This window comes from Coregonus clupeaformis, chromosome 29 (assembly GCF_020615455.1).
Source record: "Coregonus clupeaformis isolate EN_2021a chromosome 29, ASM2061545v1, whole genome shotgun sequence".
Taxonomy (NCBI): Eukaryota; Metazoa; Chordata; class Actinopteri; order Salmoniformes; family Salmonidae; genus Coregonus; species Coregonus clupeaformis.
Window position 1 is genome coordinate 12,705,912 of NC_059220.1, and position 25,570 is coordinate 12,731,481.

The 25,570-nt window shown below is 46.2% G+C and overlaps 1 protein-coding gene across 5 annotated transcripts in view; it reads left to right on the plus strand.

Moving 5' to 3' along the window:
* Positions 1-245: 245 nt before the first annotated feature.
* Positions 246-25,570, plus strand: part of daam1a (dishevelled associated activator of morphogenesis 1a) — a 69,384-nt gene continuing 44,059 nt past the window's right edge. For 2 of the 5 annotated variants that reach the window (XM_041854834.1, XM_041854837.1), the window contains exon 1: positions 15,322-15,957. The gene's annotated coding sequence lies outside the window, so the exon portion shown is untranslated. Of the gene's footprint in view, positions 343-15,320; positions 15,958-25,570 lie in introns of those variants that run through there. The other 3 variants (XM_041854835.1, XM_041854836.1, XM_041854838.1) reach the window with 3 other exon arrangements.

Below are 25,570 nucleotides of genomic sequence, written 5' to 3' on the forward strand. Positions count from 1 at the left end.
AATGCACTGATATAAGTGGATGCACGTAGAATTTCGGCACTTTTGGAAAAAAAATATTATATCGGAGAGTTTATATATTGGAGTTGTGCTGAATTTGCACTCTCATTGGCTAGAATGGTCCGACCTGATCTCGCCTCCTCCTGCCTGCCTTCCATCTTTGAAGACATGTATTTCCATTGTTAGACCGGTCACTCAACTATCTTGTCAATATAATAGATAATGTTTGCATGTGCGCAAAAGGGATGATGTCACCTATAACAGCCCAATGACTATTGTGTTAAAGGGGAATACACAAGCGTCAAGCACTGATCGAACTGCTTCGATTATGGATTTGTTTACGAGGTGAGCTAAAACGATATTAGATAACTAACATGATGACAGTGGTGTATATTATCTACAGTGGAATATAATCAAGATAAATTATTTGAAATGATTTATGGCGACACAGCGACACAGATGAGACCCGATGACTGAGGATAGGCTATATGGGTGGGACGAAGGGATAACATGTAAATAAGATAGCACTTTTTGTGGGCAAAATGTTGCATAGTAAAGGTGATTTGATCACCTTGGTATGTGAAGAATGTCTTTACGTGGTTGCGTTTGCGAGTTTCGTATGTCTTTTGGTATTTATTTATGGGCTATGTGGCGAAGGAACCGGTGTTCTACCCCTAGAACTGGTGTGCATGCAACGCAAACCGCCATAGTGTTCGCCATAGTGTTCAAGTTACATCGAGATTCGACCTGCTTTCTGAATATGCTTTGATCTGTTGTAATTGTATGAACGTAGTATAGCCTAAATAGGCATACTGTGTAGGCTAATTATGGTATGAATGATGGAAACAATTCGAGATGGATATGTGTTTAGGCTACATCAGTGTTGCTTGACTGCATTCACAGCATGTGTATTACTCTACTGTGCCAACAGTAGGCTTTGCCATTCAATGTAATCTCCCTTGAACCTCAGTTAGAAATTATGCTACTATGTCTGCCAAGACTCTCAAGGGAGAAAGTGATTAAGTTTGACTATCAACAAGCAAACAAGTTTCTCTTTATGATATATTTTTGATGGGAAACTGATTTTCAAAATCTACTCTTCCCTGGGGGTCAGAATAGCAGTGATACCGATTCATGAAGAGGTTTCATGTTGTGGATCATTTCAGATGTTTGGTATTTTTAGATTGGTGGACCACACCTGGAACTCATGGGTGGAGTCTGAGACAGGGTTTTTTACTGGCTTCAGTCACCTGGTACTTTTCTGAATTGTTTTGTTTTGTCTGGTAGGCTACTTCAGTCTGCTACAGGAACTCACTTCTGCTACAGGAACTCATAGTCATTATACTAATACTAGAGGTCTGAGACCTATAGCTAGACTTGGCTGGCTGAGGATGTAAGACAGGGTTCTTCAATCCTGGTCCTGGAGGGCCGAAACACTTCTGTTTTTTATTTCTACCTGGTAGTTAATTGCACTCACCTGGTTTTCCCAGGTCTGAATTAGCCCCTGATTAGAAGGAGAGGATGAAAAACAGAGGTGTTTCGGCCCTCCAGGACCAGGATTGAAGAACCCTGATGTAAGACATCCCCATTCTCAGATTAGTCATTTAATTCTATTAGATCCTCCAGCAATCAGACTTATCCAAGTAATTAAACCAGTTAAGCTCCAATTAGTTGTTTTTAATCAATTAGAAAAGGGCCTAGAGGACAGCACAACTCATATACATGTACCAGTTTTGCCCCTCTCCTCCTGGCATCAGGTGAGGCATTTAAAAGAATGATAACATCAATGTTTGCTGAACCGTCTGCACTCTGCACGCATCTATCCCTAATTGCTGTGTGTAATGATGCGGAAGATGGGTAATGTCTTGGTTACCTCCCTGCACTGCAATTACGTCCATGATGTTAGACATGCATAGGCTTGAATGTTCTATCATAAACATAATAGTCTGCATGCTGCCTGGGGGCCTCTGATCAAGCCCAAGTCATGCTAATGATAACATCCCCAGGAGCAAAGTGCTAACCTGTTCTCATTCTGAAATATGGGCTTTTTGAATTTTTGACACAAATCACATGCCCGAGTCAGTCTCACAATCACTGAGATTATTACAGTGCTGTAATAATGTGTGTGTCTGTGTACAACGCTGGAGTCTCAGCCTTTTTAATTAGTAACGCCCCCGATATCTAACACGCCAGGCACTGGGCAGAAGCCCAAGTTACTTCCCAGCAGCAGCAGCAGACCATTCAATTCAGATGGGTTGTTGTCTGGCTGCCTGCGCTGCGCCCCCAGGCTGACATTCCCCCTGGTTCACCAGCCCTGAATCACAGGTTCCTACAGTACTTCTGACCTCTCTGCATTCCCCTGTCTGGGAACCCCTTATCTCTCTCTCATGTGTGTATGTGTGCGTACCTGTGTGCCTGTCTGGTGTGTGTGTCTCGTTATACAGCAGACAGCCACAGCGGATTTGTTGTTTAGCTCAATTAGTGAGAGATCCAGAATCGCTTACATGGAGTGTGGGAGGAGAAGTCTTAAATTAAAACCAGTGAGGTCATACTGATACAGTACCATACAGTACATACTGTAGGAGCTATCTCAACGTGAGGAAATGTCACAGCTGTGCCAAGACATGATACCAGGACTTATTTCCACTCGAGGAACCGATACCGAGTGAGGAGGAGTCCTGAGAGGGATGTTTGTGTTCCTCTGTGATGTTCCCACCCCCTCAAATTAATCTAAAGCTCTGCTCACAGCAGCCCCAGTCCCAGACTTAGTCATGCACAACGACACCATGACGTATTGGTAAAGAGTCATTTGTCCCGCTTTATTTGAAGTACATCTTATAAAGGCTTCATAAAGCATTCATATAGGCTTCATAAGCACTGCATAAATGACTCACAAATAATCTGTAACTGTATTTCATTCTCTATAAAAGATAAATAAATGTGAACAAATAAATTGATGGTTATGTCATACAGTAATGCCACATTATGAATCTTTATAGAGCATGATATACGGTTATAGATGATTTGTGAAGCATCTATGTAGTGCTTATGAAGCCTTAATGAAGGCTTTATGAAGCCTTCATAAGATGCACTTCAAATAAAGTGGGACTGAGTAATGGAGTAATGAATACCATTTAGTCATTCAAACATATGAATATAATATTAGTAATGAATGAGAATGAATGACTGACCTCTGGTCTACCACTGTAACATCTAAAGATGCAGTCGTAGAGGAGAAGTACAGAAGGGGTAGACGGTTGTAGAGAAAGGAGGTAGAGCATTCAACTCTAACTAGGCTAGTTGTTCATAAAACTTGCCAGTCTTGATCTAACTCTATGGCAATTGGGAAAGCCTTGCAAAAGAGCAACATTGAAGCTCTTCCACTAAATTTGTAGAGGAGCTACCTGTGTGGTGGAGCTACCTATACTATTTGGCACAGTTCTGGTTGGCACTATTTTTACTCATTTTGAAGTTATGATATACTGTTGTTGGAATAGTTTTGTTGCTATGGTGAGATGAGGATAGATGAGCTATCTCACTCAGTGAAACCAAGCAAGTTGTTTTTCCTTCAGTGCTCGCTCAGCTTCCGCCTTTGCCTGTGAACTGCTGTGGAGAATGATTTACCAGTGTCCTATATGCTTTCTGCTGGACTTTAGTGTGTGTGTTTCACTCTGTGTTTGTGTGTCTGTTCAAGACTGGCATATTTGCATGTGGTGGAGACAGACGTTGCGTAATGCCACAAGGTTGGTAGCAACACACCCCTTGCACCACCCACAGTAAAATCAGGCAGATAGGAGGAGCAGCAGCGTGTGCGGTGGTTGCATCAGCCACCATTTAGTTTGCTTTGTAGGACTAGTATGAAATGGATGGGACTGTCCCAGAGGCCACTATAGCCCTGCCCTGCCTGCATTGCCCCACCCATTGAGCCCAGCCCTGTCGGTCCGGTGAGGCTCAACAATGGCCCAGTGTAGCTGTTTGAACTTCCCATTCTCTGCCTGTGTGCTTCAGTGGGGCTGGACAATGGTGTGATCTGGTGTTATTCATTCTCAGGCAGAGGCGCAGCCTGTCAGTCAGCTCCCCCTAACCTAAACCCCCCAGACCAGAGGACTGCCTCAGTGAACCCAGCTCCCCCTCTGCTCCCCTAACCTTCCAGACGGGGTTGTCAGCACCCACACTTCATACACAAACATACACCCCAGAGATATAGGCACTACAGACTGTTTTATAGTACTTTACACTGAACAGTGTATCTGGGAAGTGTCCCTATTGCATAAGTGCTTCATCTCTCCCTTTCTTCACTGTCTTATGCTCTGTGTCTTTGAGTGGGTGTGAGGAGCAGGCAGCTTGGAAATGTTTTAAATAATCTTCCATTGTTGGCAAGTGTGTTACAGTGCTAAGCTTTGAGTCATTAAACAGGCATTCATCTTAGATGTACACACTACATCACCGTACTCAGAAACAATGTTAGCCTCACATACAAACTAAGCCGGTTCCTACTCTGATCCCAAACTATGAGGTAACTAAACTGAACAAGCTTAGTTCGGGGGCAGTTCCACGGTAACGGAATTACGCTGAGACTCAGATTTTTCATAAAAAAAAATACATCAAATATGTATGTCAAACAAAAAACAAACAAAAAACATTCAAAGTTTAACAAACCATACAACTCTATGCACAATGACTACTTTGAACAATTTACACAGTAAAAAAAATAAAAAACTTTTACTGGAAAAACTGTGCAGATGCAAAGTTTGGTAACAGAATTATGGTAAAATCTCCCTCAGTTTTATTCTGTTACCAAACTTTGTTTTGTTTGGTATACATTTTAAAGAGAAAAATCTGAGTCTCATAAATCTGTCACCATGGAATTGTCCTTGGGGCAAGAGTGAAACTATCAAACTGTGAGCCAGAATGGTTTCCCACAAGGCTAGGCCTAAATAAATGAATATCTGATTGTGACATGCTAACATAGAGCCCAGGTGGCATTCCACTGTGAATCACATTGAAGAACCTTTGTTGTTTGTCACCAACATTCCAAGTAGGACATCTCACAGACACTGTTGTTCCAAATGGCTGGGAGGGTACCAAAAGTTGAAGCAATGTGCCTTGTCATGTTGCAATGATACTTGATCGGTATGAATGATTGCTACAGTGTTGCTACAGACATGCAAAGAAGACCAAAAATGTGCTTTGATGTTTATAGTTACCTGTAGCTATCTGTTTAAATAAACCAATTCCCTGTCTATCAGTCCTACTGCTCCTCGCTCCATGGTTGCTGTTTTCACAGACAACAACTACAGTATTTGCTTGCCTGTCAATGTCATTGTGAGTGGGGCTGTTTCTCACAGAGTTATTGTACTCTAAATATTGATGGGGTTTCCAAATAAAGCAAACCAATGGGATTGTTTTTGTAATGTTCATAATAAGAATTGATTTCCCATGCAACATCACTTTTGAGCAAAGTTTTAGTCTTTTTTACCATGTGAAATTAGGCCTATATGGGCTGCAGGTGATTTATGTTTGAAAGGACTCCTGATCTTGTGTAAGATCCCCCAAATTGACGATAGCCCTCTATCATTCAATGTGGACATGCTGTGCTTTCTATACCTGTGTCTCGGCCTCACTGTTCTCTTCATAAGATGATTTATAGGAAATGTTTTCTGTCATATTGGTACTTCCTGTATAACTCCTTTGGCCAGAGGTAAAGCAGATGGGTGGGCTGAACCTCTACCACAAAGCACAGGTCCTCCTCAAAGAAGATCATATTCTGCTGACTGAGGTCTGAGACATCCAGGTCTGGGTATCTTTCCAACATAAAACTTGATGTAGTTATAAGTGTTCATATCCTGGATTGGTGAGGAGGATGTCAGGTAGCTCTGATCTTTTCAACAGATGGGAGGAGAATTGATGGCTACTGTCTGGTCTCTGACTCAATCAGAGGAACTGTCTTATGTTGGTCATGCGTATCAAAATGTTCCAAAGAAACTCTGACCTCTTTGAATTTTATTTTTAACTACCTCAAGTAGGAAAGAAGCTCTGTCTGATCTGTCCAAAGTGAACCAGGATTCTGATTTTGTTGTTGGTGCTACCATACATCATGTGTTTGCACTTTGTTTGCACTTTGTATGACTCCATGACACTGATTTCACCCTCAGTCTGTACCTTGAGTAACTTACAGTAAGTATATAAGGGAACTTCTGAACAATAACAACAAGTTTCATGTTTTAATGCATAAGTACAGTGAAATGTATTTCTTGCAAACTCAAACTCAAAACCCAACAAAGCAATAATGCAATAACAATGTAAAACTAGAAAAAATATAAAATAAATATGAAGAACACATTAAGTAAGTAAGCATATTATATACAGGGTCAGTTCCGATACCATATTTACAGTGTGCAGGGATACTGGAGTGATGGAAGATATATGTATAGGAGTAAGGTGAACAGGCATCAGGATATAAGATAAACAGAGTAGCAGCAGCTTGTACAGTGGGGAAAAAAAGTATTTAGTCAGCCACCAATTGTGCAAGTTCTCCCACTTAAAAAGATGAGAGAGGCCTGTAATTTTCATCATAGGTACACGTCAACTATGACAGACAAATTGAGATTTTCTTTCTCCAGAAAATCACATTGTAGGATTTTTAATGAATTTATTTGCAAATTATGGTGGAAAATAAGTATTTGGTCACCTACAAACAAGCAAGATTTCTGGCTCTCACAGACCTGTAGCTTCTTCTTTAAGAGGCTCCTCTGTCCTCCACTCGTTACCTGTGTTAATGGCACCTGTTTGAACTTGTTATCAGTATAAAAGACACCTGTCCACAACCTCAAACAGTCACACTCCAAACTCCACTATGGCCAAGACCAAAGAGCTGTCAAAGGACACCAGAAACAAAATTGTAGACCTGCACCAGGCTGGGAAGACTGAATCTGCAATAGGTAAGCAGCTTAGTTTGAAGAAATCAACTGTGGGAGCAATTATTAGGAAATGGAAGACATACAAGACCACTGATAATCTCCCTCGATCTGGGGCTCCACGCAAGATTTCACCCCGTGGGGTCAAAATGATCACAAGAACGGTGAGCAAAAATCCCAGAACCACACGGGGGGGACCTAGTGAATGACCTGCAGAGAGCTGGGACCAAAGTAACAAAGCCTACCATCAGTAACACACTACGCCGCCAGGGACTCAAATCCTGCAGTGCCAGACGTGTCCCCCTGCTTAAGCCAGTACATGTCCAGGCCCGTCTGAAGTTTGCTAGAGTGCATTTGGATGATCCAGAAGAGGATTGGGAGAATGTCATATGGTCAGATGAAACCAAAATAGAACTTTTTGGTAAAAACTCAACTCGTCGTGTTTGGAGGACAAAGAATGCTGAGTTGCATCCAAAGAACACCATACCTACTGTGAAGCATGGGGGTGGAAACATCATGCTTTGGGGCTGTCTTTCTGCAAAGGGACCAGGATGAATGATGAAAAAAAAAAAAATGAAAGAATGAATGGGGCCATGTATCGTGAGATTTTGAGTGAAAACCTCCTTCCATCAGCAAGGGCATTGAAGATGAAACGTGGCTGGGTCTTTCAGCATGACAATGATCCCAAACACCCCGCCCGGGCAACGAAGGAGTGGCTTCATAAGAAGCATTTCAAGGTCCTGGAGTGGCCAAGCCAGTCTCCAGATCTCAACCCCATAGAAAATCTTTGGAGGGAGTTGAAAGTGTGTGTTGCCTAGCGACAGCCCCAAAACATCACTGCTCTAGAGGAGATCTGCATGGAGGAATGGGCCAAAATACCAGCAACAGTGTGTGAAAACCTTGTGAAGACTTAAAGAAAACGTTTGACCTGTGTCATTGCCAACAAAGGGTATATAACAAAGTATTGAGAAACTTTTGTTATTGACCAAATACTTATTTTCCACCATAATTTGCAAATAAATTCATAAAAAATCCTACAATGTGATTTTCTGGATTATTTTTTCTCATTTTGTCTGTCATAGTTGACGTGTACCTATGATGAAAATTACAGGCCTCTCTCATCTTTTTAAGTGGGAGAACTTGCACAATTGGTGGCTGACTAAATACTTTTTTCCCCAACTGTATGTGAGTGAGTGTGTGTGTGTAGAGTCAGTATAAATGTATGTGCATGTTATGGGTGAGTGAGAAGATGATGGAGTGACTGTGTGAGTGTGTAGGGCCCTGTATGTGTGCATAGAGACAAAAATAAAAATTTAAAAGGTCAATGAGGATACAAGGTTAACTCAGATAGTCCATGTAGCTATTGTTAGCTATTTATCAGTCTTATGGCTTGGGGATAGAAGCTATTCAAGAGCCTGTTGGTGTCAGACTTGATGCACTGGTACCGCTTGCCGTGCAGAAGCAGAAAGAATAGTCTATGGCTTGGGTGGTTGGAGTCTTTAACGATTTTCCGGGCCTTCCTACCACACCACCTGATATAGATGTCCTGGATGGCAGAGAGCTCGGCCCCAGTGATGTACTGGGCTGTCCGCATAACCCTATGTAGTGCCATGTGTTCGAGGGCGGTGCAGTTTCCATACCAGGCAGTGATGCAGCCAGTCAAAATGCTCTCAATGATACAGCTGTAGAACATTTGGAAGATTTGGGGGCCCATGCCAAACTTTTCAACCTCCTGAGGGGGAAGAGGCGCTGTTGCACCTTCTTCACAACTGTGCGCATGTGTTTAGACCATTTTAAGTCTTTAGTGATTTGGACACAGAGGAACTTGAAGCTCTCGACCTGCTCCACTGTGGCTCCATCGATGTGGATTGGTGTGGGCTCACCCCCCCAGTTTCCTGTAGTCCACGATCAGCTCCTTGGTCTTGCTGACGTTGAGGGAGATGTTGTTGTTCTGGCACCACACTGCCAGCTCCCTGTAGGCTGACTCATCGTCGCCGGTGATTAGGCATACAGTGAGGGAAAAAAGTATTTGATCCCCTGCTGATTTTGTATGTTTGCCCACTGACAAAGAAATGATCAGTCTATAAAATGTTATAAATTGATTTGCATTTTAATGAGGGAAATAAGTATTTGACCCCCTCTAAATCAGAAAGATTTCTGGCTCCCAGGTGTATTTTATACAGGTAACGAGCTGAGATTAGGAGCACACTCTTAAAGGGAGTGCTCCTAATCTCAGCTTGTTACCTGTATAAAAGACACCTGTCCACAGAAGCAATCAATCAATCAGATTCCAAACTCTCCACCATGGCCAAGACCAAAGAGCTCTCCAAGGATGTATGGGACAAGATTGTAGACCTACTCAAGGCTGGAATGGGCTACAAGACCATCGCCAAGCAGCTTGGTGAGAAGGTGACAACAGTTGGTGCGATTATTCGCAAATGGAAGAAACACAAAATAACTGTCAATCTCCCTCGGCCTGTGGCTCCATGCAAGATCTCACCTCGTGGAGTTGCAATGATCATGAGAATGGTGAGGAATCAGCCCAGAACTACACGGTAGGATCTTGTCAATGATCTCAAGGCAGCTGGGACTATAGTCACCAAGAAAACAATTGGTAACACACTACGCCGTGAAGGACTGAAATCCTGCAGCGTCCGCAAGGTCCCCCTGCTCAAGAAAGCACATATACAGGCCCGTCTAAAGTTTGCCAATGAACATCTGAATGATTCAGAGGAGAACTGGGTGAAAGTGTTGAGGTCAGATGAGACCAAAATCGAGCTCTTTGGCATCAACTCAACTCGCCGTGTTTGGAGGAGGAGGAATGCTGCCTATGACCCCAAGAACACCATCCCCACCGTCAAACATGGAGGTGGAAACATTATGCTTTGGGGGTGTTTTTCTGCTAAGGGGACAGGAGAACTTCACTGCATCAAAGGGACGATGGACAGGGCCATGTACTGTCAAATCTTGGGTGAGAACGTCCTTCCCTCAGCCAGGGCATTGAAAATGGGTCGTGGGTATTCCAGCATGACAATGACCCAAAACACACGGCCAAGGCAACAAAGGAGTGGCTCAAGAAGAAGCACATTAAGGTCCTGGAGTGGCCTAGCCAGTCTCCAGACCTTAATCCCATAGAAAATCTGTGGAGGTAGCTGAAGGTTCGAGTTGCCAAACGTCAGCCTCAACCTTAATGACTTGAGAAGATCTGCAAAGAGGAGTGGGACAAAATCCCCCCTGAGATGTGTGCAAACCTGGTGGCCAACTACAAGAAACGTCTGACCTCTGTGATTGCCAATAACGGTTTTGCCACCAAGTACTAAGTCATGTTTTGCAGAGGGGTCAAATACTTATTTCCCTCATTAAAATGCAAATCAATTCATAACATTTTTGACATGCGTTTTTCAGGATTTTTTTGTTTGTTATTCTGTCTCTCACTGTTCAAATAAACCTACCATTAAAATTATAGACTGATCATGTCTTTGTCAGTGGGCAAACGTACAAAATTAGCAGGGGATCAAATACTTTTTTCCCTCACTGTACCACTGTGTGTCGTCAGTGAACTTGATAATGGTGTTGGAGTTGTGCGTGGCCACGCAGTTGTGGCTGAACAGGGAGTACAGGAGAGGGACTAGGCACACACCCCTGTGGGGCCCCTGTGTTGAGGGTCAGTGTGGCCTACCCTCACCACCTGGGGTCAGCCCGTCAGGAAGTCCAGGGTCCAGTTGCAGAGGGAGGTGTTCAGACCCAGAGTCCTAAGCTTGGTGACGAGCTTGGAGGGGACAATGGTATTGAACGCTGAGCTGTAGTCAATGAACAGCATTCTCACATAGGTATTCCTCTTATCTAGGTGGGTGAGGGCAGTGTGGACAGCAATTGAGATTGCGTCATCTATGGATCTGTTGGGGCGGTATGCAAATTGGAGTGGGTCTAGGGTGGCTGGTATGGTGGAGTTGATGTGTGCCATAACCAGCCTCTCAAAGCACTTAATGATTACAGAAGTGTGTGCTACAGGGCAGTAGTCATTGTGCCATGAAGCCTTAGAGTTCTTGGGGACAGGAATGATGGTGGTCATTACCGTGAATATGCCTGCGAGCTGTTCTGCGCATGCTCTGAGAACGTGCCCTGGAATACCGTCGGGCAACATGGGGAGGAACAGAGGGATCAATCAAGACAGTCTCTTGCTGACTATCTCCAATCAGCTGAGGGATTGTGTGATTGGATGATCTATACATTCCTTTGAAGGTTGTTAGTATCCCGCATACAAACAGGGGCCCGATTCTTTACCCTTCTTGTGCACTTGCCCACTTCCAATTAAAAAGGAAATGACTGATGTGAAGAAATGTGATGGAAACTCTCTTTAGCCTATGTTTACACAAATCAAATGCTTTTTACTGTAAATATGTTCAGAGGCGTGCACACGTGTACACTTCCCAGAGAATTGGGATGCAGGCAGGGTAAGTATGTTTCTCACAGGGAACAGTGTTATGGCTACCTAAGATAACTTCAGCGTGCTAATGAGGCAGCAGCTAACTGACCAATGTACCCTGCTGATGACAGTGAAAGGACACAGCCTGTTCCACAGCATGACTGGGACCCAAACAAAAGCAGTGCCATGTGTTTCAGCCAACTGTAATTCTCACAGTGGAATGGTTATCATGTTCGGATGTTTCATGAAACTGTTGATGATTTGTGTTTACATCCTGGTGTTGTGGTCCTCTGTAGCTCAGCTGGTAGAGCACGGCGCTTGTAACGCCAAGGTAGTGGGTTCGATCCCCGGGACCACGCATACACAAAAATGTATGCACGCATGACTGTAAGTCGCTTTGGATAAAAGCGTCTGCTAAATGGCATATTATTATTATTATGTTTAACTATGTCCTGTAACTAACCAAGCCCTATGCATCACAGCAGACGTCTGTCATTATGTTGGATTCAGCTGGAAATGTGTATGTGTGATTGTGACATTGTGTTATTGATTGTGTCAGATCATGACCTATTGTGAGATTTGTCTCCAGGGTTTGCAGATATTCCAGGTCAGGTTACTGAGGTGTGTGTGTCACTCCTTCGATGGATCAGCTTATCCTGTCGAGGCACGCCAAGAGGGAAAAAACAAGACTCTCCCTTCACGGAACTGTTTACCAAAACACAGCTTAGGTGATTCTAAATGTCTGGGAGCATAGCATGCATAAAACATGCACAGGCTGTTTTATTTCCCAGGCTTGTCATCCACTGTCATAAAAAATGGCTTGAATATCCCATATATCCCATTAAAATACAGTATATCTGTAATCGGAAGAGTGTTTTTGCAGCCGCGTGATATGATAATATGAGTGTGTGTGTGTGTGTGTGTGTGTGTGTGTATGGGTTCGTCCATCTGTGGCATTCCTCTACAGTCTCCACAGACAGACACTGACAGTGTGTCAGTTAATCAGTCCCAGAGAGGGAATGCATCAAGGCCAGTTTGTTTCATTACATCAGTGATGGTGGCCATGTCATTTACTAGGAGCCTGGCAGGCTGCAGGCTTTGTGAATGGTATTTGGTATTTTATTACGATCCCCATTAGTTGTTGCAAAAGCAGCAGCTACTCTTCCTGAATGAGACTGAGGGAGAGCTGTCCTCAGCTGTCTGGCCCCACAGGGGAATGTCAGTCTGTCTGACCACTGACCAGTTAGTATCAGCCAGCCACTGAGCCTCTGCAGACTGGGCAGGCATCCTTAGACAGCTAGGCCAGCCCAGGGTGCTGACTGCTGGCAAACACGGTTCCCTCTCTGAGGGCAGCCAGGCCATGCTCTGTGTGTCTCAATGACATGGACAAAGTCCTCTTTCTAGAGGGGAGGAGGATTGCTGAGTCCATTGAATAGCTTATAACGGGCTCGATTAGATTGGCTCCTGTGTTTTTGATACCATGGGATACTTTTGAATGAGTTAATGTCCACATAATAGTGGAGTCTAGACCACCAGTTGTCTAAGAATTGTCACAGTATCTCTGTGTGGCATTCATTTCACAGCATGTGAGAGTATAGCTAAGTTGCTCTCTGCTTGTTATCTGTCATCAATACACTGTATGTGTCGTGAATGATGCTGTATTTTCCAACAGCCTAGTGAATGAGACTTTGTACATGAGAGGGCTTTGCACTGAGAGACAGAGGGAGAAGCATGTGCCGAGTTAAGTTTTTTTAAATCATAGAAAGCCTTTATCCATTCGCTCATTAAAGAGGATTCTGGCAGCAGGGGAAACCCCTTTTTATTCCTCTACTTAGCAACTATCTGAGAAAACGAACATGAGAGCAAATGCTGCTGGGTATTATCTGGGCAAAGGTCAGTCATCCACAGAAACACTAGCATGCTGTTTACTGACTGGAGTGGATAGAGGTTGCATCCCAAATGCATCCCAAATGGCTCCCTATTTAGTACACTACTTTTGACCAGGGCCCATAGGGCTCTGGTCAAAAGTAGTGCACTATATAGGGTTCCATTTGGGATGAACCCAGAGTTACTTACTGTAACCTTTTAAGCTCAACATTGCGTTACTGCTATGGTTTTTGCAGCTCCAACGTTAGGCAACTGTTGCAGATGTATTCCTTAGGGAAGTTTCAGTGTGTTTTGCAGATCTAAAATGGTTGAAATGATACCCCCACCTTACATTGGGTGTAGTATTGCAGTATAGTATAGGATTGTGTTCCTTTTTTATAGATATGAGTCAAATGGGTGGGGAAAACACATCTAGAATGATCCCAAAGGTGCTAGGTCTCAAACAAAGAACTGTCACTTTGCAAACACTAATAAAAATATCCTATTTTAATGTCGACATCCAATCAGAATCAGTTGCAGCTAGGAAAGACGAGAAATATCAGCAACCATTCAGAATTTTCCCTCACCACCATAAGACATTAATCTCTTTATAACATTTGTGTAGAAATAAATGGTTAGATGATGCTAATATACTGCCAACGGAGGAAATAATTACAGCCATGGATGGAAATAAGCTCTCCCTGTGTGTATGAAATCTGAAATGACTCAATTGAATAAATGGTAGTGACTATGATTAGCCCAAAGTGATTATCTGAAATGTGTCTTCCGCATTTAACCCAACCCCTCTGAATCCGAGAGGTGCGGGGGGCTGCCTTAATCGACGTCATCAGCGCCCAGGGAACAGTTGTTGTTAGGGGTTAACTGCCTTGCTCAAGGGCAGAATGGTAGATTTTTCCACCTTGCTGGCTCGGGGATTCAAACCAGCAACCTTTCCGGTTACTGGCCCAACGCTCTTAACCGCTAGGCTACCTGGAGCACTGGTGGTGGTTGGTGGGAAATTGAGTCTTAAAACAGATTGAAAGGATTGCCTCAGAGGCAGATACAGTATGTGTGTGTGTGTCTGTCGTGTGTGTGTGTGTGTGTGTCTGTCGTGTGTGTGTGTGTGTGTGTGTCTGTCGTGTGTGTGTGTGTGTGTCTGTCGTGTGTGTGTGTGTCTGTCGTGTGTGTGTGTGTCTGTCGTGTGTGTGTGTGTCTGTCGTATGTGTGTGTGTGTCTGTCGTGTGTGTGTGTGTGTGTGTGTGTGTCTGTCGTGTGTGTGTGTGTGTGTCTGTCGTGTGTGTGTGTGTCTGTCGTGTGTGTGTCAGACAGTAAGGGGAAGGGATGGTAATGTCATCTGTTCTTGGAGAGGAAAGCCCTCATCACTGCCTTAATAGGTTAGTATTCTGAGAAAATGATAGGACATGAACTCTGCCTCTGTCTGTCTGGTGGATGGAAGGTAGGATGACAGATCCAGACATTGTAGCGCAATGTATGTTACATTGGCCCAGTCTGGGAAATTATTTATTGTTAGTGATAGATAATATGTTAGGATGTGTGATGAGTTGATCTCCTACAATAGAGTTCCTGCTAGTGAAACCCAATCTGCATACAGATGGTCCATGTCACTAAGAGTATTGATCTTTCTCCCAGGAGAGTCAATAGAGCAGGAAACACACCCACCCACCCACACACACACACACCCACACACTCACCCACACACACACACACACACACACACACACACACACACACACACACACACACACACACACACACACACACACACACCACACACACACACACACACACACACCCACACCCACACCCACACACACACACACACACACACACACACACACACACACACACACACACACACACACCCACACACTCACCCACACACCCACACACACACACACCCACACCCACACACACACCTACACACACACACACCCACCCACCCACCCACCCACACACACACACCACTTCTCTAAGTGGAACAGAAAGAAAGCTGAGAGCAGTGGGAGGAGCCCATCTCTGACTCCCTCCAATAGAAACATGGCTGGTCACTGGGGTGTGTGGCCTGTCATAGGGATGAGGCTGGCTGACTGCAGCAGCAGCAGAAGCCAACATCTGTGGGTTTGTGTGTCTCTGTCCGGAGCCTCAGAGCAGTGTGGACTGACGGCCTGTGTGCTCTGACTCAGTGTAGCCACTTCCAGAGATTGTTTCAGCGTGGAGACTTTACTGGATTAAAGTGAGTTAGACTTGGATAGATTGATAGGTCCCAGTGTTACTGTAGAATAGAGAGACAGTTCTGTGTGAGAGATAGTTTGTGACTGACCGTAAGGCTGTGTATTTATCTGCAGACAGTGGAGTTGGCTCGACTACAGCTACAGTTCAGTGACCACGCTTCACTGACTCAACCCGTGGATGTCACAATGCTATGTCCATGTTGAGGAAGCCTTTCTGTTCCGGGCTGTTCTACTGGATGAGGCTGGAGCTGGATGTGTTTCTCTCCTTTCCTTTCCTGGACTGTGATTGTGGTGATCTCACTGCTGGAGACATAGGAAGCCCTGTCTTCAGCTCTTCTCACATTCTCTGTCATCTGGTCTCTACTAGTGCTGGCTGCCTGCCTGTAGAGAGCAGAGCAGAGCTCACTCTGTTCTGTGGAGCTTGCTTCACTGCCTGGACTGGACTTTATAACGAGGATGTTTACCCATATAAGAGGATCTATTGCTGTTGTGTAAAAAGGTAAGATGATTGTTTACATTTTTTTAAATGAAAGAGGAACAAGACTTCTGGCTGTATGTTATTCCAGGTCAGAGTTTCAACAGGGGAACAACAACACTAGCATAGTAATGGATCTCAGTGGAAATCGGTGGCTGCTTCTGTTTCACTATGGACAACTAGCTGTAAGGGAAGTATGAGTAGTATGCTACAGGCACAGTGGAATTTTTCTCCCTTTTACTCCCTCTGTATTTAGGCAGCTATGTGCTCAGAATGTGTCTCTCATAATTCAAAGGAAAACAACACTCTGTCTGTCTCTGTGTGGTGTGAACTGGGATTGCAGGGAGCCCTGAACCGAAAAACTATAATGAGACTCGTATGCATTTCTTCCTAGGGTGTGCCAACAAATGCACGTCCGCATGCACGCACACACACACACACACACACACACACACACACACACACAGCTTGCACGTCAGATTGTTTATCATAAGTACACCGCTGCACTGTTGAGTGTTACTGTTTTTAGGATCTCTCGGTGTTTAGCGTCTGGTCTGGCATTCACCATGACTTTGTGTGTTTGAGTCGGAGGTGGAGTACTAGGGCTAGGCTGTGAGAAAGGTCAATGGGGCCATGAACTTTGGCCTTGTGTTAATACCCCTGACTGTTCTGAGTTAGTAGTTTCCCTATCGCTATTCTTCAATGAAGAGTGAGGGCACGGGGCAGTTGAATTTTGGCTGTATCATGATTGAATATACTGTATCCTCCTTATCTGCTCAATATCATATCCGTTTCCAAGGATGGATGGCTGAATGGATGTTGTTAGATGCTTAGCCTCTGTATAAAGCAGCTTGGTCACTGCTGTTTGCCCCCACACACACACACACACACACACACACACACACACACACACACACACACACACACACACACACTGCCCAGAGACTCCCACCCATCTCTGATTGGCAGCTGGGGGCCCCATGCATCTGAAGCTTAGCCTGTAAAAACTCATTACTCACACTGGTCCCTGTTCAATCCCAGCGACTCATCCCGCTGGATTAGCACATGTAACGCAGGCAGGGCTCTGAATCAAAAACAGCCCTGGCAACAAGGGAGGAGGGCTGTGGGTATCCAGGGTCCTGTGGAAAAGGATGAGTTTAGAAAATTGGGAGTTAGCTAGGATATGGCTGAATGAGAGGGAGGGCTCAAGTCTGGGCTGGTGAAAAGTGTGTATGTGTGTGGTTGGTTGTCATCAGAGGCATCTAAACCAGCCGTGGTGTGTGTGTGTGTGTGTGTGTGTGTGTGTGTGTGTGTGTGTGTGTGTGTGTGTAACTGCATTCCTGCAGGGACCAGGGACTGTCTGCCTTTCTGGTTATTTCATGAGTGGGATTGAGGAGGGCTGGAGGCATCCCCCTAGGGGCTTGACCTTTAACTCTTCTAGCGGAGCCCAGGGGAACTAAGGGCTGATTGGCCTGTCAGCACCCTGCTAATATTGATCTTAGCAACTATCTAGACCCAGAGTGCTCCACTCTGCAGTCTGAGTGATCTGATCCCAATGGCATTCTGTCAGGAGAGCACCAAAACAGCTCCGACCGACCTACCGACCGACCAAAATCAATTCCAAATGTTCCTGACTCTAACCAAAATGTAACACACATGTCGCTAGCTAGGCTATATGACCTGGTCTGCGTTCCCTATGGGCCCTGATCGAAAGTAGTACACTATATAGGGAAAAGGGTGCCATTTGGGATGCAGCCGTGGGTGGTTTTCAGTGAATGGGAAATTGCCCCCCTATTACCTCCGACATGCATGTCTATTTCTGTCCTTGTTTCCTTTCCTCACCCAGTGGTTCCAATGCTGCTGTCCAGATCATCTCCGTTATAATGGGATCTGACAATAAGATGAGCTAGTTTTCCATCCATGCAGTGAGTGAATGGGTCACATGGTAAAATGTGTGTGTTTTATAAATCTAGTATCTACTGTTGCGCCGACCGATGAGTTCTAAATAGACGCACTTTGCCTCCTTTTGATAACATATTGACAGAGGTTAAATCGATCAGGGGATTTGCTGGGTTCATTACGTAAAACGCATCCCATGGTCTGATTGACTGACCTCGTTGAATTGGACAGGTCAGCCTACGCTGACTTCTCTCTCCTATGTAAAAGGCTAGAAGGTTGTCCTGGGTTTCGCAATGCTGTTTGATCATTGATTCCACTTAAAAGGTCTGGCTTCTAAGGGGAGGGCTGTGCTGTGCTCAATGCACTATGCAGCAGGCTTCCTCAGTACCCGGCTTATCATTAGATTCATGTTGATGGTATTGACATCACAGGGGGTATGAGCTGCAGATATATTCACCCACATTACTGAAGATGACAAATGCAATAGTTTATTTTCAGGTAGGATCGATTGATTAGATTACCTGCAGTGCAAATCGTTCACATGTATGAATGACCATCAATCAGAACATAGATGAAGATTGTGTAGGTGATGATAGCTAAGCACATCTTACATTTCTCTACCAGTGCTGACCCCCCCATAAAATAAATAAATAAATATATATATCTTTTTTACATTTTAGTCATTTAGTAGACGCTCTTATCCAGAGTGACTTACAGTTAGTGCATTCATCTTATCGCAGTCATAGTAAGTACATTTTTCCTCAATCAAAATATAATAAAATAAAATGTTATTTGTCACATGCTTCGTAAACAACAGGTGTAGACTAACAGTGAAATGCTTAATTACGGGCCCTTCCCAACCGAGAGAGAAAGAAAAATAAATATATTTATTTATCGAAAGGTAAAAGACGTAATAATAGATACACAATGAGTAACGATAACTTGGCTATATACTGTACACGGAGTACCAGTACTGAGTCGATGTGCAGGAGTACAAGGTAATTGAGGTAGATATGTGTATATATGTGATGGGTGATTTGAAGGAGTCAGGCGCAGGAGGGTAAATCACAGAATAACAGGATTTATTCCGGAATGCAGAGTTACGCAGTAAAGCGTCAAAACACTCCAGTGCGCAAAACAGGCACACTGGAACCAACAAGGCACACTGGGAAAGTAAACCTGGCGATACAAAATACAAGGAGCTCCACCGAGCTTCACTAACCTCACTATAAACAATCACACACAAAGACAAGGGGGCAGAGGGAACACTTACCCTCTGTAGCGCCTTTGCTGTCGGAAGCCAAGCAGTTGCCATAGCTATCAGTAAAGTCAGAGCTAGTAAGGGGGGAAGAAAGTATTAGATCAATATTCAAAAAGACTAATAAAAGTGTCAGCTTCCTGCTTCCCCTGTTTGTCTCCTGGCCTCTAGAGGTCAGCTGTGTTCCCCTTTGCCTTAGTTTTTCATCATGTGTCCTAATTAGCTTATCTATGTCACCTGTGCCTTGTTTCCCCTTGAGTATTTTAGCTGTGTGTTTTCCCCTTGTTTCTCACTTGGTTATTGCGTCCTGTCTATGTGTCTCCTGCTTTGTCCCACCGTATCAGTCCTAGTAAGTTATTCGAAGTTATCTTTTGTTTGTTTTTCTCCCCTCGGGGAGTTGTTTTGTTTTGCCTCCTGTTTTGAACATTAAATCTACTTACCTGGAGTATTGCCTGGGGTGTTTCATTTGGGTCCTACTACATCTCCTCTGTGGCAAGGGGTAGTACCCCCAGCTCTACACATTTGAGACCGGAGTTCTAGCCCGGCTTGTGACAGAATAACCAAGTCAATCATGGACCCAGAAACACTCAGTTCCCAGGACCTGTTGGCGGTGATCATTCGACATGAGGCTTCTTTCCAGCGCCATGAAGCCGTTCTCAGCCGACAAGAGGAGCTGATGGCTAGACATTCTCAACTCCTGGCCGAAATGATGAGTTCCCTTCACCAGCTCTTTGAACGCCTCCTTGGTTCTCCCCCCTTCCCCCCGGTCACCTCCCAGTGACGACAGGCCTTCTCGGTTGGCGGAGCCCCGACTACCACCTCCCAAGCCCTTTTCTGGGGATCCAAGCTCTTGTCAGGGTTTCCTCACCCAATGCTCCCTCACCTTCGAGCTCCAACCCTCAAGTTTTCCCACAGACCGTTCCAAGATTGCCTACCTCATTACCCTTCTTTCAGACAAGGCGCTCGCCTGGGCCTCTGCGGTGTGGCAGTCCCAGGAGGCCTGTTGTGACTCCCACGCTGCATTTGTAGAAGAGTTCAAGCGGGTGTTCGATCATCCTGTCAGTGGGCGGGAGGCTTCCAAGCGCCTACTGTCTCTCCGTCAGGGCCCCGAAGCACGGCAGATTTTGCCATTGAGTTCGAACCATAGCAGCAAGGAGCGGATGGAATGATGAAGCGCTGAGGGTCTGCTTTCAGGGAGGGTTATCTGAGCCCCTTCAAGATGAGTTAGCCACCCGTGAACCAGCTGAAGATCTCGAGTCCCTCATAGCCTTGGCCATCCGCCTGGACAATCGTCTAAGAGAGCGGAGAACGGCTCGCCGTCAGGTGTCTCAGTCCCAAGTTCCTCTGAGCAGCTCTGTTTCTCCTGTTTGGATTCCGTCATTCAGAGCTGCCCCGGCTCCTGAACTGCCCCAGGATTCCCCGGAGAGCATGCAGTTAGGCCGTTCCAGGCTTTCTTCCAACGAAGGGAACGTCGCATGAGGGAGCGTCGGTGCCTCTACTGCGGGGTTGCCGGCCACTTCCGCTCCACTTGCCCCGAGCTTTCGGGAAACGCCTGTCCCGCCCAGCTACAGGAGGGTTGTGATGGGGAAAAATTAGAGCTCCTCCTACTAACGCGGTCCTAGCTATTCCAGCCACTCTGTCCTGGGAGGGCCACCAGCATCGGGTCCAGGCTATGATCGATTCCGGTGCCGCAGGTGATTTTATGGATGTAACCTTGGCTAAAGAACTTAAGATCCCTACCCAACTACTTCCTCAACCCCAGGCAGTTACAGCCTTAGATGGCAGACCTCTGGAACCAGGAAAAGTTACTGAGGCGACTCAGTCCCCTGCGACTTACCATCTCTCAACACCAGCAGGAGGAGACCTTCTATCTCATTGACTCTCCCGAGTATCCTATTATCCTGGGTCACCCTTGGCTATGCAGACATAATCCCCAGATCGACTGGCCTACTGGCACCATTCTTAGCTGGGGTCCCACTTGCCAACTCACCTGCATGCTTCAGAGTTCCTCAGCCCCTAGTACCCAGTTTCAAGAGTCTGTTGACGTCTCCCGAGTCCCCAGTGTTTACCATCGGTTCAAAGCAGTGTTCAGCAAGGCCCGGGCTATTGCCTTACCGCCTCATCGCACTTATGACTGTGCCATTGATCTACTCCCTGGGTGCTGCCCTCCTAGAGGTCGGATCTTTTCCTTGTCCTCCCCCGAGCACGCAGCTATGGACATCTACATTAAGGAGTCCTTGGCAGCCGGCCTCATCTATGCCTCTACTTCCCCGGCTGGGGCGGGCTTCTTTTTTGTTGAAAAGAAAGACGGGGGTCTGAGGCCTTGTATTGATTACCGGGGACTCAACAAGATCACGGTTCGGAATCGATACCCTCTTCCTCTCATGGCCACTGCTTTTGAGCTGCTTCAAGGGGCTTCCATTTTTACTAAGCTGGATCTCCGCAATGCTTACCATCTCGTGCGGATCCGGCCAGGAGACGAATGGAAGACGGCGTTCAACAGGCTCACCAATGCCCCCGCAGTATTCCAAGCCCTGATTAATGATGTTCTCCGGGATATGCTTAATCTGTTCGTCTTCGTGTACCTGGACGATATCCTCATCTTCTCGAGGTCACTGAAGGAGCATGAGGGGCATGTTAGCCGGGTTCTCCAGAGGCTCCTTGACAATCACCTCTACGTTAAGCCTGAGAAGTGTGAATTTCATGTTTCTCAGACTCAGTTTCTCGGGTTTATTGTCACTCCCGGGCACCTAGAGATGGATCCCAAGAAGGTCAAGGCGGTCCACGATTGGCCCACACCTGCCACGGTCAAGGAGGTTCAACGGTTCATTGGCTTTTCTAACTTCTATCGGAAGTTCATTAAGAATTTCAGCTCGGTGGTAGCCCCCTTGACGACGCTTACCAAGGGAGGAGGGACCAAGATTCACTGGGGTCCGGAAGCAGCAGGGGCCTTCGAGGATCTCAAGCGCCGCTTCACTTCTGCTCCGATTCTGGTGACCCCTGACCCAGAGAGACCTTTCGTGGTGGAGGTGGACGCCTCAGAGGTGGGGGGTGGGAGCCGTCCTGTCTCAGAGGGGTGCGGATGGGAGATTACACCCTTGTGCCTTCATGTCTCGCCGCCTGTCTGAGGCCGAGCGCAACTACCACGTGGGGGATCTAGAGTTGCTTGCGGTTAAACTGGCCTTGGAAGAGTGGCGCCATTGGCTTGAGGGGGCTCAGCACCCTTTCCAGGTTCTCACAGACCACAAGAACCTGGAATATCTCCAACAGGCTAAGCGGATGAACCCTCGGCAAGCACGATGGTCCCTTTTCTTTAATCGATTCCAGTTCATCCTGACTTACCGACCTGGCACCAAGAACGTCAAGCCGGATGCTCTGTCTCGAGTCTATTCTCCCGAGGTACAAGAGAAGCCCTTGGCATCGATTATTCCGAGGTCTAGGATCGTCGCACCTCTTCAGTGGGAACTAGAAAGAGAGTGCGAAGCTCTTGCCCATGAGCCCGATCCAGGCGGTGGTCCTGCCGGTCGCCTGTGCGTTCCTCTCTCGGTTCGGGCCCGCGTCTTGCAGTGGGGTCATGAGTCGCCCTTGACATGCCATCCTGGCAGTGCTCGCACACTGGAGTTCCTCCGACGGCGGTTTTGGTGGCCGTCCATCAAGAAGGGACGTGCAGGTCTATGTTGAGGCCTGCCCTGTGTGCAACCAGGGTAAGTCGACACGCCAGCGACCCCAGGGACTGCTCCATCCCTTACCTGTTCCTCGAAGGCCATGGTCACACCTTTCTCTGGACTTTGTTACGGGACTTCCTCTATCCCAGGGCAACACCGTCATCCTTGTGGTGGTAGACCGTTTCTCTAAGGCTGCCCGGTTTATTCCCCTGCCCAAGCTGCCCTCGGCTAAGGAGACTGCGGAGCTCCTCATGAACCATGTCTTCCGGATATTTGGCATTCCCCTGGACGTGGTCTCTGACCGAGGTCCCCAATTCTCGTCCCGGTTTTTGGGGGCCTTCTGCAGGCTTATTGGGGCCACAGCCAGCCTATCGTCAGGATTCCATCCAGAGTCTAATGGCCAAACGGAACGGATTAATCAGGATCTGGAGACCACCCTGCGGTGTATGGCGGCCAGTAATCCCACGTCTTGGGCCACCTATATCATTTGGGCTGAATATGCCCACAACACCCTCCAGTCCTCAGCCACCGGTTTGTCCCCCTTCGAATGCCAGTTCGGTTACAACCCTCCTTTGTTTCCAGAGGAAGAGGCGCAAGTTGGTGTTCCCTCGGCCCAGCGCTTTGTCCAACGCTGTAGGCGGACCTGGAAGAAGGCCAGGTGTACCCTCCTTCGGACCTCCCAGAGATACCAAAGTCAGGCTAATCGCCACCGCCGGACGCCCTAGTTTCCGAGCTGGTCAGAGAGTTTGGTTGGCCACTAAGAACTTGCCCCTCCGGGTCGAATCCAAGAAGCTTTCCCAGAGATACATCGGCCCTTTCCGCATTTCTAGAAAGGTTAACCCTGTGTCGTATCGTTTAGTTCTGCCTCGCTCCCTTAGAGTTAACCCCACTTTCCATGTTTCACTCCTTAAACCTGTCTTGTCTTCTCCTTTTGCCCCCCACACAGACCCCCGCCACCTCCCAGGATCATAGACGGCCAGCCAGCCTACACAGTCCGCCGGATACTGGACTCCCGGAGGGTCCAGAACTCTCTGCAGTATCTGGTGGACTGGGAGGGCTACGGGCCAGGAGGAGCGCTCCTGGGTTCCGGCCAGGGACATCCTGGACCCAGGGTTGATCCGAGATTTTCGCACCCTGGGGCCAGGGTGTTCTGGAAGGAACGTCAGGAGTCGTTCCTAGAGGAGGGGGTCCTGTCAGCTTCCTGCTTCCCCTGTTTGTCTCCTGGCCTCTAGAGGTCAGCTGTGTTCCCCCTTTGCCTTAGTTTTTCATCATGTGTCCTAATTAGCTTATCTATGTCACCTGTGCCTTGTTTCCCCTTGAGTATTTTAGCTGTGTGTTTTCCCCTTGTTTCTCACTTGGTTATTGCGTCCTGTCTATGTGTCTCCTGCTTTGTCCCACCGTATCAGTCCTAGTAAGTTATTCGAAGTTATCTTTTTGTTTGTTTTTCTCCCCTCGGGGAGTTGTTTTGTTTTGCCTCCTGTTTTGAACATTAAATCTACTTACCTGGAGTATTGCCTGGGGTGTTTCATTTGGGTCCTACTACATCTCCTCTGTGGCAAGGGGTAGTACCCCCAGCTCTACACATTTGAGACCGGAGTTCTAGCCCGGCTTGTGACAAAAAGAAAGAAAGGCCCACAAAAAGTATAGTGCTCTTGTGTTTTATTCCTGCACCCCCTTATACAATCTCAACCCTTGGCATGGGCTTCTTGCAGTGAAGTGCCTATGGTGGATGGAGTTCAGTACATTTGACATTTTAGTAATTTAGCAGACGCCCTTATCCAGAGCGACTTACAGTTAGTGAGTGCATACATTTTTTTCTTTTTTTCTTACTGGCCCCCCGTGGGAAACGAACCCACAACCCTGCCGTTGCAAGCGCCATGCTCTACCAACTGAGCTACAGGGGACCATCATGAGGCTGGGAGTGGGAGCTTGGCTCTGGCTGTGGTTCGCCTGCCATTAGCAGACAGAGACAGGTATGTGATGGGGAAACCCCAGGGGATAGCAAGTCTGCTCTCTGTATGGGTTAGCCCTGCCTAGTGAACCCAGTCTTTCCTGTTAGCACCCTGTTTCACATATTCGGTTTCCCAAATAGCACCCTTTTCCCGATATAGGGCTTTACTTTTGACCAGGGTCTATAGGCAGTGCACTATGTAGGGAATAGGGTGCTATTTGGGACACAACCACCGGTGCATGTTCATAGTAGTATAATGGGGAATTTAAAACATTAATAAATAAACATACTGACTAGGGATGAATAAGGGCTTGTTTCTACATTCCCCATCATCATAATAAAGGTGCATCTACACGGTTGTAATCACAGTGTCTGTTGTCTGGCTGTCATAACTTCAGCTCTTTGGTTTCTCAACTTGGACATCCTGTGGAAGACGGAGAGGAGAGCACAGGTGGAACTCATGTCTTGCTATCTGTAGAACTCGCTGAACAACTCTGCTATGCTGGGGTAACATCTTTCAGATGGTTGTGCAACTTGTTGATGACACTGAGAAGACAGCTTGATGCATGTTCACTCCCTGTCATTATTCATCAGCTTGTTATGCGTATTGTACATTAATCATACTGAAAGGGTTCAGATTATAACCTCTTCTACGTGACAGTTAAGTTGTAGAGACTGATTGTTCTATAGCTTTGTTTATCTACAGGACGGTCGAACATGAATGTTATTGTGGCAGAACATTGTTATTGTATTATTGTCCTGAATCTGACAGCCCTGAACTAACGGAAGATCTGTCTATGAGTTTAGAATAATGTTTTGATGCAGACTTTGTTTAGGTATTGGCAAAATGGATGCTCAGACCAA